This window comes from Pinus tabuliformis, chromosome 7 (genome assembly GCF_031772625.1).
Source record: "Pinus tabuliformis cultivar Carrire ecotype Pingquan chromosome 7, CPIR1, whole genome shotgun sequence".
Classification (NCBI taxonomy): domain Eukaryota; kingdom Viridiplantae; phylum Streptophyta; class Pinopsida; order Pinales; family Pinaceae; genus Pinus; species Pinus tabuliformis.
This window is the reverse complement of record NC_142293.1, coordinates 587,533,997-587,546,673: the sequence shown is the minus strand read 5'-3', so window position 1 is coordinate 587,546,673 and position 12,677 is coordinate 587,533,997. Positions and strand designations below refer to the sequence as shown.

The following is a 12,677-nucleotide window of genomic DNA, read 5'->3' as shown; positions in this document are numbered from 1 at the left end:
TGATTTCTTGGTCATTTACTTAGATGATCTTACACCCTTCTCAAAATCTGACCAAGAACATTTGAAACATTTAAGACAGATTTTCATAACATGCAGAAAATATGGCATTTCCTTAAACCCCAAGAAGTCTTTATTTGGTTTGGAAGAAGGGAAACTTTTAGGACACATCATTTCAAAAGATGGCATAAGAATTGATCCAGATAGGATACAAGCGATCCTACAAATGCCTCACCCTAGGAATGTCAAAGAGTTGCAAGGATTCTTAGGAAAACTCAATTTTTTAAGAAGGTTCATCCCAAATTTAGCAGAATTGATCAAACTACTAAACAATATGCTAAAGAAAGATTCAAAGGTTAAGTGGACTGTGGAAGCAAAGCAAGCCTTTGAAAGCATAAAACTGGCTTTAACCCAAACCCCGGTATTAACTAATCCTCAGTTTGACAGAGACTTTATTATTTTTTCTTTTGCCTCCCAGCATACTATTGCTGCTGTTTTATTGCAGAAAGATGATCAAGGGAATGAAAAGCCCATTGCCTTCTTCAGCAGAGCTCTTAGAGATGCTCCTTTGAAGTACCAAATAATGGAAAAACAAGCCTATGCATTAATCAAAGCTATCAAAGATTTTAGGATCTATATCCTTTACTCTCATGTTGTGGCTTATGTACCAAGTCCTATTGTCAAAGACATTCTCACCCAAGAAAACTTAGAGGGTAGAAGAGGAAAATGGATTGCAAACATACTTGAATTTGACATTGAAATAAAACCTACAAAGCTGATTAAAGGGCAAGGTTTGGCCAAGTTAATGACAGAAGCAAATTTCCAAGCCTTAGATATCAACCAACTAGACAGTGAAACAGAGCTGGCGACTCCAAAGATCAATGTAGCCTTTGAACAATCTCCTTGGTACTCTGATGTCTGTTATGTGTTACAAAACCTGTGTGCTCCCCCAGGACTGTCCAGAACTAAGTCTAGGTTTCTGAAAATGAAAACATCTAAGTTTTGTGTGATGGATGAGAATCTACTCTGGAAAAACCATGAAGGCATTTTGCTGCACTGTCTTATTGAGAGTGAAACTGACAACATCATGCAGGAATTCCATGCTGGAGACTGTGGTGGACATCTATACTGGAAGTCCACTGTAGACAAAATATTAAGGGCTGGTTATTACTGGCCCACTATGTTCTCTGATGTGAAGAAATTCACAACATCATGCCACAAGTGCCAACTGTTTGAAGGCAGAAGACAGTTGCTGCCACTTCCTTTGAGGCCCATTTCAACAGAAAGACCTTTTCAACAATGGGGTTTGGATTTCATTGGGGAGATTCATCCCTCATCTTCAGGACAACACAGATGGATTTTGACTGCAACAGACTACTTCACCAAGTGGATTGAAGCTGCCCCATGCAGACAAGCAAATGATTCAGTGATCATTCAATTTTTGGAGAATAATATACTGGCTAGATTTGGCTGCCCAGATAAGATAATAACAGACAATGCTGCTGCCTTCAAATCCAAGAAAATGGTGAACTTCTGCCATAAATTTCACATCACTTTGGGCCATTCTACAGCTTACTATCCTCAGGGAAATGGTCTTGCTGAATCATCAAACAAAAGCTTGATAAACATCATAAAGAAAGTGCTGGAAGAGAACAAAAAGAACTGGCACAAGAAACTAGTAAATGCTTTATGGGCAGACAGATTAACCACCAAAAGATCAATTGGTACCAGCCCATATGAGTTGGTCTATGGATTAGAGGCCAGATTTCCTTCATCACTAGGGGTGCCAGTTATGAAACTTCTACAAGAAAGTCAAGCAGAGCCAAATGATATGCAAAGAAGGATCAACCAGATAATCTGTTTACAGCAGACCAGAGAACAAGTTTTCAGCAGAGTGCAAATATTACAAGAAAAACTGAAAAAGGCCTTTGACAGAAGAACCAAAGCAGAAGATTTCAATATGGGAGACAAAGTTCTAAAGTGGGATGCAAGAAGAGAAGAGAAAGGGAAACATGGGAAATTTGATTCTTTGTGGAAAGGACCATTTGCTGTCCAAGCAGTACAAGGTAATAACACTTATTTCCTTAAAAGTTTGACTGTAACTGAACTGGATGAAGGTCCTGTCAATGGCAGGATGTTGAAGCACTATTATGATGGTTCACTATGATAGGGATCCAAAGGTTCATTGTATATATGCAGGCCCACATATGTTTTTTGTTTGTAAAAAGATGTTTTCAAGTGCTGCACCTAGCAGCAATAGGCAGATAGAATCAAAGGTTCCCCAAGGAAAAGCACACAATTTTGACAGGTTGCATGCATCAAATTCCAAAGATTAAGATGGACAGTCAAGGAACAAGGCAATCTGACCTGCTGTTCTTGGTCTTTCAAAAGAAAAACCATCCCCATGTGGAGCCACTGTTAGATACCTATAGTAATAGGTTTCATATTTCATGATTGATTATTGAAAATCCAAATATGCTCTGCTTTGCTACTACAAAGATCCCATATTTCCAGAAAATCAGAGGTGTGTGAAGTATTTCAAATATTGAGGACCTTATTACAATTTTTTGGGTGATTCAACAGTTCAAACTGGATCATGCCATGTTTCAATTTTGAGTTGTAGAATAGAGAAAAAAGTCTGTCCAAACTGTTTAATCTTGGCAGACAACTAGTTTAGGTAGAGAAGAAAAGGATCCCAACAGCTTAATCTGGGACCTTGAAAGAGATAAGGGTAGAAGTAGATAGAAAAAGCAAAAGAAAAAGCCAAGGAAAAGAAAAGGCAAGTAAGGGTCTGCAAGTCCAAATGCACCCTCCAAGAAGAAATAAAATGCTAGGCAAGTAGCTGGGTAGGTAGCAGGGGTTGCAGAAAAGTATCCCTATCATTGCAAGGTTGGTGATGGTGGGCAGCAAGGCAAAAGATTACAGCTGGAAGCATGACTAATTTCCCTCACTCCCCTCCAATTTCATTTCTAACATTCCCTCACTAGCCTGAGATTCATGGAAAAGACTAAGTTTTCATGGTGGTTCTTGATCTTTAAAAGCCACATTTCTTATCTAAAGTTCTTTTCATTTTGATCTACTCTTGAAACCAAGCTTGTTTCATATAAACTCAATGATTTCCACATCCACTTACCTCCTCCTCCACAACTAACACTAACCCTATTGTACAAATCCCTTATATCGCCTTTCTCCCTAATATTACTAACACCAAGGTGTATAAATCCCAGCATTATCTACATATTCTCCTTTTGGCATTATAGCCAAGTAAATGGTCCAAGGAGACTTCAGTCCACCTGGGACTGTGGTCAACCTTGTCTTGGATGTGCTCTGACCCCTGGTTATGAGCAGAAATCCTGTCCCTCAAGCCCTTACCGTCTCTCTGCTGAAAGCGCACAGAAAACCCCCTTTTCCTATGAAAACCCCTGAAAAGGCCCAAAAAACCCAAAACTGCGAAAAAACCCACTTGCCTATAGTCCTCCGCCCAAAAATTAAACTGAATATTTTATTGCGCTGGCGGGACCCCTCCCCAACATGCTCGACCAGTCGGAAGGCCCGCCAGCCGTCAGATCTCCAGCGCCCAGATCTAAGGGTGGGCGGTCAATTTCAGATCTCGATGTGCCGACATTTAGCGTCCGGGGAAAGCGGTTTTACCTATCCCGTACAATGGACGCGTGGCGGGCGGTAAGGTTGTTCGGAGCCCTCCTCCCACTTACCGCCTTTGCCCAAAGGTGGTGCGGGGAACCCACTTACCGCCACCCCGTATACCGCTACCCCACACGTCATGTCCACGCCGCTCTGACGTCACCCCGCCGGTGCCCGCCCCATCGTCCCTTGGTCCTCCACGCGGGCCCGCCTTTGCGCCCGCCCGCCACCGTGTCCTGCCGACCTGGCTAACACCTCAGCATCCACGTCACCCCTCACCTGGGCCCCGCCATGACGTCATGCTGACGTCATCGGCGGAAAAGCGCCAAATTCATACTTTTGCCAAATTTACCGATTTAAACGGCTAAACGCATATTTTTCGCTTATTTTGCATGCGAAGCTGAACTAGCCGTTGTCAAGCCTGCTGCCGCGAAATCTTGCATTCAGCCATCAAATTCGACAAGTAAACCGTTCAAAGTTCGAGGCTTGACTGCATTAAGCCTTTGCAACCCAGCCCGCAAGCTTCCAGGTCGATTTGCCAGGTATTTTGCCGTTTTCTCCCATTCTGCCCGTGAATTCCAATTTTCTGCAAAATCACCATTAAAGTCTACTAAAAACTCTAAATTTAGCTCTACCTAAGCACCCAAATCAGACATAAGCAACCTGTGCCATCCATTAGCCCCAATTTAGCTCTGTACAAACCAGCTCGCGGGTTAAAACTGCAGAAATCGCCCTGAAGTACCCGGCATTGTTCCTTTTTGCCAAGTACTGGTTACCTACACTCTTCCTGTGCAAATACTAATACCTCAGTAAGCATTCCCTTAGACAATCCACATTCCTGAAAATCATCAGTACTTTGCTAGCTTCGGAACAACTTCACACCAGAAGAATACATCACACCAATTGCACCTACCTGCTGCTCAAAGTCTTCAAGAGATTCATCAAAGCTCTGCATCCTGCTGCACACTTTCAGACTGTATCATGGCAGCATCTGCATCCTCCTCCCTCAGTGTCACTCCACTGAGTCAAACCAATAAGGAACTGGAAGCTATGCCATTAGTTGACAAAGACTGTCTCATAAATGATTTTGAGGGAAACAGAAACTTTTTGAAGACCTTCACCACATTAAGGGAAGACTATAAGGCAGGACTTGGTACAGATGGGATATGGGAGTCAAACCTGCCCTATTACTGCCTCCCAGCTGTGAATGTTTTCCCTGAAATCATTCACTTATGTGCTCAAAATTATGATCAGGAGCACAGAGCTGTCAACACTCAACTAGGGAGGATTTTGTTCTATATAAACGCTGACACCATCAACAAAATGCTGCACTTTGAACAGACAGAGTTATTAGTCCCTTTCTCCATGAGATCTTTACTGGAAGCAGGTGAGAAGATGACCAGTGAAGAGCTGCAGAAGGTCACCAGGAACTACATGTGGCCTGAGAACCAGCCTACAGGGCCACCTCCTTATCCACATGAGCACTTCAATGACTCAGGCAGGCTGCTCCTGGACATGATAGCCTATGTGCTAGGCTACCAGAACAGCAAGCATGTGGATCTAGCCATGCTCGTAATGCTATCTGCCTACAGCCCACGACAACCCCCTGCCCGAAAGTACAACTTTGCCAAGTTCATAGCCAATAGGATCCATGATCAATTGTGCAAATTGGACAGACAAGGAGTCTTTAGATATTCAGCATACATCTACCACCTGTTCATGTATCATCACTCTGAAGCTTTCCCATGCTACATCAGAAGGCTGGACAACAAAGGGGAGAAAAGATCAGTCATATTCTGGACCTTAGTCTATCATGAAATCACAAGTTCACCCTACAGCTATTGTGAATTTGTAGATCAGTTTGTATACCCAGTCTCCAGCATACTTATGAAATCCCCTCCACCTAGAATATCAAATGAGATCAAGAAAGCTTTACAGCTTTCTAAGAAGTACAAAATAGGTGATTGGTACCTATATGAACACCACACTGTGTTCAGAGTGTATGGGTGTGAGCTCTGTCCATACAGACTACCCAAGTATGTTCCCATGAGATTATTTGCCTTGGAATATTACAGGCAATTAATCCAGTCAGACCTCACTCACTTCCACAGCTCAAAGAAAAAAGCACACCTTAACTACAAAAATGAGCTGGGCCCTTTTATCATGAATAAGAAGGAAGGATGGGAGGCTGCAGATTTGATCCTAAAAGACAAATATAAGTTGTCTTACAGTTTCCGGTGGGTCCCATATGACCCTCAAGGTTTCATCACTGCCAGGAGAACAAAGTACAGACTCCTAGCCATCAAACACTGCCACTATCCACATCTAGAACAGTATGCAAACTTACAAGAGTGGCAGTTGGATACCCTTGTTGAGAGCTTGTCTGAAGAGGAAAAAATAGCTAAAAATATGAAAGAACTTGAAAAAACTATTGACCTGGACTATGTGATCCAGGTACCTTTCAGGCTGCCTCAAACATCAGGAGGAGGAACCTCAGTTACCAGGACAGCACCGCCAACAACAGCACCAGGCTTGGATAAGGGAAAGGGAAAAATGGACGCTGAAGATGAAGCAAAAAAGCAGCAGTCAGAGCAGGGAAAGCAACAACCAGAGCAAGAAACAGGGCAGCAAGAAGAACAAACCGGTCTGCCACAAACTGGGCTGCCAGAAACCACCTTATTGCAGACACCACCCCCTCAAGTGGAGCCCCTAACCACTTCAATTGTACAGACCCCGGCACATGAAGAAAGGGGAACCAAAAGACAAAGAGAAGAGTCCACTCCCCTCAGTGGATCCTCCCAACAACCAGAAGCTAAAAGGCAGAGGGCAGACTCCCCAGAAGTAGAAGACATTACTGAAGGTGTCTTCAATGATACAGCCAAGGATAGGGAGGGCAGCCAACACACAGGGACTAGCTCCTTTCACCAGGAGCAGAATTTACAACTTGGCTTGGAGGTATCATCTTCTTCTCAACAAAGCCAGAAGCTCAAAGGTGCTAAGGCCACCTTCAAAGAAATCAAGGCAGCAAATGAACTATTGAGGGCTGAGGTTTACAAGCAATTTATAGATGCCACTCCAGCCCAACAAGAAAGATTGATGTCGGTCTACGACTTCAAAGAGGAGAAGATGATATTCAGCCATTTCAAACCTAAGGGGCCCAACCCAATGTCCACTGCTGATTTCATCAAAACAAGGGTGGAGGTCTTGGCCAAAGACATACATCCTATGGACCAAATTGAGCTCCATAAGCAGACTGGAGAAATGGTCTATGCCACCTTGGTAGATAAGGCCACACTAGCTCATGAGCTGAAAGAATCCTTGAAGCACACAAATACTCAACTGGATTTTGAGAGATTGTCTTCCAGGGCCAAGGATAACAGGATAAAATCTCTTGAAGAGATTATTGTTGATCTAGGGCATAACCCTAGTGACCCAACCGGGTAAAAGCCCTCCTGAAGAAAAAAGAGGATGATCTCAATGCCATGAAGAGGAGATTGAAGCTGTCACCTACAGAACATCCTCAGACAGCTGAACTGCAAAAAGAAAAACAAGTTGATCAACAACTTGATCTACTATTGCAGCAGGATCAAAGGATCCAAGAGCTAGAGAAGGAGCTGGAGAAGTCATTACAGGACAAACAGGGAGAATCCACACTACCAACTCCCCAAACAGATTCTACAGCAGCAACAGGCTCTGGGGCAGCAGTGGCCCCTACAACAGCAAATACAGTTGACCAGCCCAGCATAGAAGAACTAACTAAGGCTGTTAAGCAAATGGAGCTACAAGCAGATGAGATAAGGAAGGCAAAAGAAAAACTGGCAGAGATAGATGCCAAGTATGACCAGTCTAAAATGACAGTGGCAGAACAGGGCAGACAGATCAAGACCCAAAAGGACAGAATCAAAGCCCTGGAGAAAGAGCTTGATCTCAAAAACACCATGGCTGAGATCAAGAGGATCTTATGGAATAAAATCACCCAAAGCATGATTAAACAGTGGAAATCACTCAAAACAATCCATGAACATATGGATTTAATTGTGCAAGCTCAGATAGATATCCAGAGGGCTAAGACAGCACTAGGAAATAGACCTGAACAAGCTAGCCAACTGATAGACTTTCTGAACAGGCAAGACAAAGATGAGCTGGCAGCAGTTGGAATCACCAACAGAACGGAGGCCATCCTTATGACCAAAAAGGTGCTAACACTCAGAGGATATGTGCAGACAGCAGAAAGGAGGAGCTATGAGATACAGACTGAAGTTGAAGACTTCAAGCTCAGAATGGGGATGCTACAGGCAAGAGGAATGCCTAGCCTATTGAGCGGTACAGGGAAATTGATCAACAGAGATCAATTTACAAATAGGATGGCCGCGTACATAGAAAATCAAATCACTGCATCCAGCAGTGCTTCTGAAGAAACTGTTCCTCCTACAGGACAGAGTTTGTACACTCAGCTTGAAGGGTCATTTTTTATTGAAAATGAAGTTAATCATCTATTTGAAACTCCTCCCAGTTTTTTCAAATACACAGAGCTTGATGAGACATTGATTAAAATGCGAAGGCATCAAATGCCCAAGGAGGACTGGTGGCAAGCCATGCTCCAGATTCTGCCACGGTAGTTTCAAAACTCCAGGTCAAAAGCCAGCTCAGCTCACCGCAAGACAAGTATAAAGTGGTCGGTGACTGGAAAATATCTAAAAAGTGATTCATCACTAACAGTGACAGCTAGCCACATTTTGAAACACACGCCTTCAGCCGACTACAACTGCTACAAATTCAACAGCATCTGACAGATTTTGACAGCTAAAGGACTAAGAGCTATTACTGCATTTACTTCTTCATTTACTTCTTTGGCTACTGCTCACTAGCAGTTGGCAGCCTATTTATGAGGCATTTACTCTTCTTTCAGATATTTTTCCAAATGTAAATCTGTATATATACCCCCCTTAGTAACGCATAAGGGGTTGCTGGAATTTTCTCTTGGATAACTTCCATCTGCTGTAATATTTTCAGAGAATTAATACAAAGGAGGAATGGAACTTCCAGAAGTTTGGTGTATTTGATGTCTTGTGGTGAAGGATGCATGTTACAGGATTCCATGGGTGTTGCATAAAACTATAAGTATTCTCAAATCTCTTTGTCGTGTCTGTTTTGAGTCTTTTGTTCTCTTTGTCGTTCTAATGTTTTACACTTGATAGCAAGGTGAAAGGATAGTACCAGGATTTAACCATGTTTACCCTGGACTCAAACTGAGCTATTATATATGTTTTCCTCATATACAGTAACAGAATTGTAATTCTTAATTGCTGCAATTCAAAACTGTGTTTTTATTGTAACAGTCATTCTCAGGGATTCAACTTTTGCCCCTAAGACCTCTGTTTTCTCTTCTTAAAGCTATCTGTTGGGAACATATAGATAAATAGTGAAAATTCTTAAATGCTTTCACTGTTCGTGCTACCTGTTTCCAGTCTTTAAATCAAAAAATCTGTTCTATTAAACACTCAAAAGGCCCTGTAAGTTCCATCTTTCATCTCACAGATTCAAACACATTAAGCCACAGACTCCATTGCCCAATGATATTCAACATATCTGAAAGCTACATCACTGAAGTCTAAGGGAATTTCATCAACCGAAATACAAACATAACCTGTACTCAATACCTAGCCTAAAACACCATCACTGTAGATATAAATCATAAAGAGAGAGCCCTCTCTGATCACTGTTTGGCTAGAAACAGTGATTAAAAGATTGGTTAGTGGTTACCCCGGCCGTATTCCCTTGGGAGTCATAGGGAACAACCTGGGTGCTAACAGTCCAATCATCCAATGTTGATAGATAACATGGACACCTAAATCTCGAGTAGATGTGGAATATCTTTCACAGATTTTAAAGTGTTTTGCAAGGCTGGGATCATTTCATCACAATGATGGAGCAATGGTATAATGTTGAGACGACAATTATAAATGTTAAGATCTAATATAGGACTTAATAATCAAATCCTTAAAATACGTCATCCCATGACAATGACACACTTGTTAAACATGCCAAATAACAAAAATCCTTCCTTGGATTCTTATCAAACTGAAAATTTTGTAAGGCATCATAACCTGTAACATCAATTTTTAGAAATTTGTTTAATGAAATCTTTGAAACCTTGTCAAATTTTATTGGTGCGGTGTCATGTTCCTTCATTTAGATAGTATTTACAAGCATCTCTTATTGTAGCATAGCAAGAAGGTTCCCAACAGCATCAACTTGCAAATCACTTTCAATGTTCATCATGGAATTGAGTTGTTCACGACCACATGCACAAACCACAAAATGCACTTTTTCATTCAAAATTTCCAAAAAATTGTTCAAAAGCTTAGCATGCTTCAACCTATTGTTTGGGACCTTTGAAAGTAACAACCTGTGAGCCAACCAATACTCAAGGATTCCAGCAATTCCTAAAATGGTAGCTATTAGATCACCATGATTAGGAATATCAGAGTTATCATTTCCAAAAATGTTGCAGTACATACAAAGTTCAGTTGCAATAAATAAAAAGATTTCATTGTTTATGCGATCATCTGGATAAAACTTGAAAACATGTTCCAATATTGATCAGACTAAAGTGACTGCCCATATAAGCATCTTCAAGAGCTCTAGACAAGATTTACAGGAAAGCATCTCTTTGTCATAAACGTCGTGCTTTAAGATAAAAGGGGAGTCTACATTTGTACGAATGTCTTGAGCTATTTTTCCATTTATAATGTAGATGGAGGAGTTGCAAGATGGTAATTATTTTGCATGGTATTTCTCACACAAAATCAATATTTCAAGGCCCCAAAGAAAACTAAAATCTTGTTTTCCCAATTGAACCATGATGCAACCAGACATGTTGGTATCCAGTGAATTCATTTCTTTGGTATTTTGGGTGTAAGGGTTTCCATGCCCAAACTTCATTGGGGCTACATACAAAACACTAGATTGAAAAATAATTGGTCTAACTTCATGTAGATATGGTAACACAATTGATCCAATAGCTATTGATTGAGTGACATCCAGAAATAGCTTGTAATCCTTTGAGAGCACACATGTATGTAGAAGTGTATGATTTTGGAGAAGCCCAATCCAACATTGTTCAAGGAGGGTTGTGTCATTTGACAAAAATGGTACAAATACCTAATATTTTGTAATGTCATGCTTGCTCTTCATGCAACAATATTCATATGCCTTGACAACTACGTGAGTTGCAAGAAGTATGATTTTCACCTTAAATCCATTCTATTTTACAAATGAAGGGTAATAGAGGCCTCCAGATGTTAACAATGGCGATGCAACCAAAGTTTGGGTCTAACCTCTTTAGCATACAAAGGAAACCAACTGCCCATTGACATCATATGCCTCTTGACCATTCATTGGGTCTAAAAAGTTAAACTTGTAATATGTCACTAGTATTGAAAAATATTCATGATAGAAAAACATAGAAAAACATCTCATTTGATTATGAACCAGTATAATTATACCTATCAGCTGCAAAAATCCCCAACAAGGTTCTTTTCATTTTAGGCCCAAAATATGTCAAAATATGGTTGCAAAGTACACTTCGTGTACTTGTTGCCAGGTTCCAAGGCTTGAGTTCACCATCAATTGAAGCTGAGGCAAGGTTTGTCGAATCAATGCAACATGGTGTTTTTATTTTTCAAAGATCATCACAATATATTTTATAACATGGAGATCTAGATGCAAGTAACCATGCAGATCTTGGTGGAAACTGAACAACACTTTCTTCCTGATTAATATTCCAAAGTTTCACATAGCCATCACTCATTTGCACAATGCTCATTTCCAATAAACTAGTGCAATTTGTTAGACTGTCAGGCCTTTTTGATTGCTTAGAAATGGGTTCCAGTATGTTGGTTTCAGAGTTTATTCCATTATTTTGATAACATATACTACCATATCATTTTACTTGCATTTGTTGAGAAACCATGAGCCACTTAACTTGCAGGACTGGGAAAATTTGTAGTGCGTGTGTATAATGATCCACCTCTTGTGGATTATGGGACTGTAGCTTCTTTGCCTCCAAAATGTCTATAGAATGGCCCACCTCTGTAGCTGAGAAATCCTTAGAGAGACTGCAACCTCCCCTTTTAAGTGTATATCTTCCCTTGCCTCGATCATAAACTATAATTGTGTTGTCAGGTAACTGAGTAGAAGGATTTTGGTCAGCAAATAGTGACACTAATTCATTCGTTGCTGAAAGTGCTAGGCCATTTTTGCAACTATCTGTCCTATACTTTTCTTCAACAGGAAAAATTCCTCCAAATTTTTCCTTGATATCTCGATCTTGGACTTCACCTTCAAATACAGGTGTTGTCTCTTTTGTAGGATTTAACATCTTTCCCATATCTTTATTTACCTTTTGGCTCCCTCTAAATGGATTTTTCAAAGCTTCAACTGCATCTGGATCCTCTACAGAATCAATTGCTTCCATGTCTTCATCCTTATCTGTCTTCTCAACTAAATGTACTAAGCCTTCAATCCTGCTTGTATCAAATTCAGGTTTGTCATTACTTCTTCCCTTCTTGGTAGCCCTTGATGATACCTAGGCTTCCAAGAGTTTTGTTACCTTTATGAAGGCTTGGCTATAGTCTTCAAATTTCTGATTTGGAAACAATTTTTTTTTTCCTAGTTAGCTTAAACCTTATTTTGGTTCCAAAATTCTTCTTTTCAATATGTTCTAGTCCAACAACTGGCCAAGAGCATGCTCTGATACCACTGTGATGTACCAATTCTAAATTATGCAATTTTTTCCTTCATAAACAAACTTTCTTTGACAATTTTTTACAAATAGTTAGAGTGCAATAATTTCATCAAACACTTGGCATGCACAGTAAGGGAAATACTACAACAAGAGGAAATAAGAGGCAATCATTAATTTTATTGCTTAATTTAGAAAGTTGTTACAATATAGGAAGATCAAGGAAACTGGAGCTTCACTTGGTGACAACTTTTGACCAATCTCAACCCACTGGTATAAACTAATATAAACT

At 40.7% G+C, this 12,677-nt stretch overlaps 1 pseudogene; it reads right to left on the bottom strand.

The window, feature by feature from the left end:
- The window catches only part of LOC149248803 (DNA mismatch repair protein MSH5-like), a 47,439-nt pseudogene that overhangs the window by 12,185 nt on the left and 22,577 nt on the right, over positions 1-12,677 (bottom strand).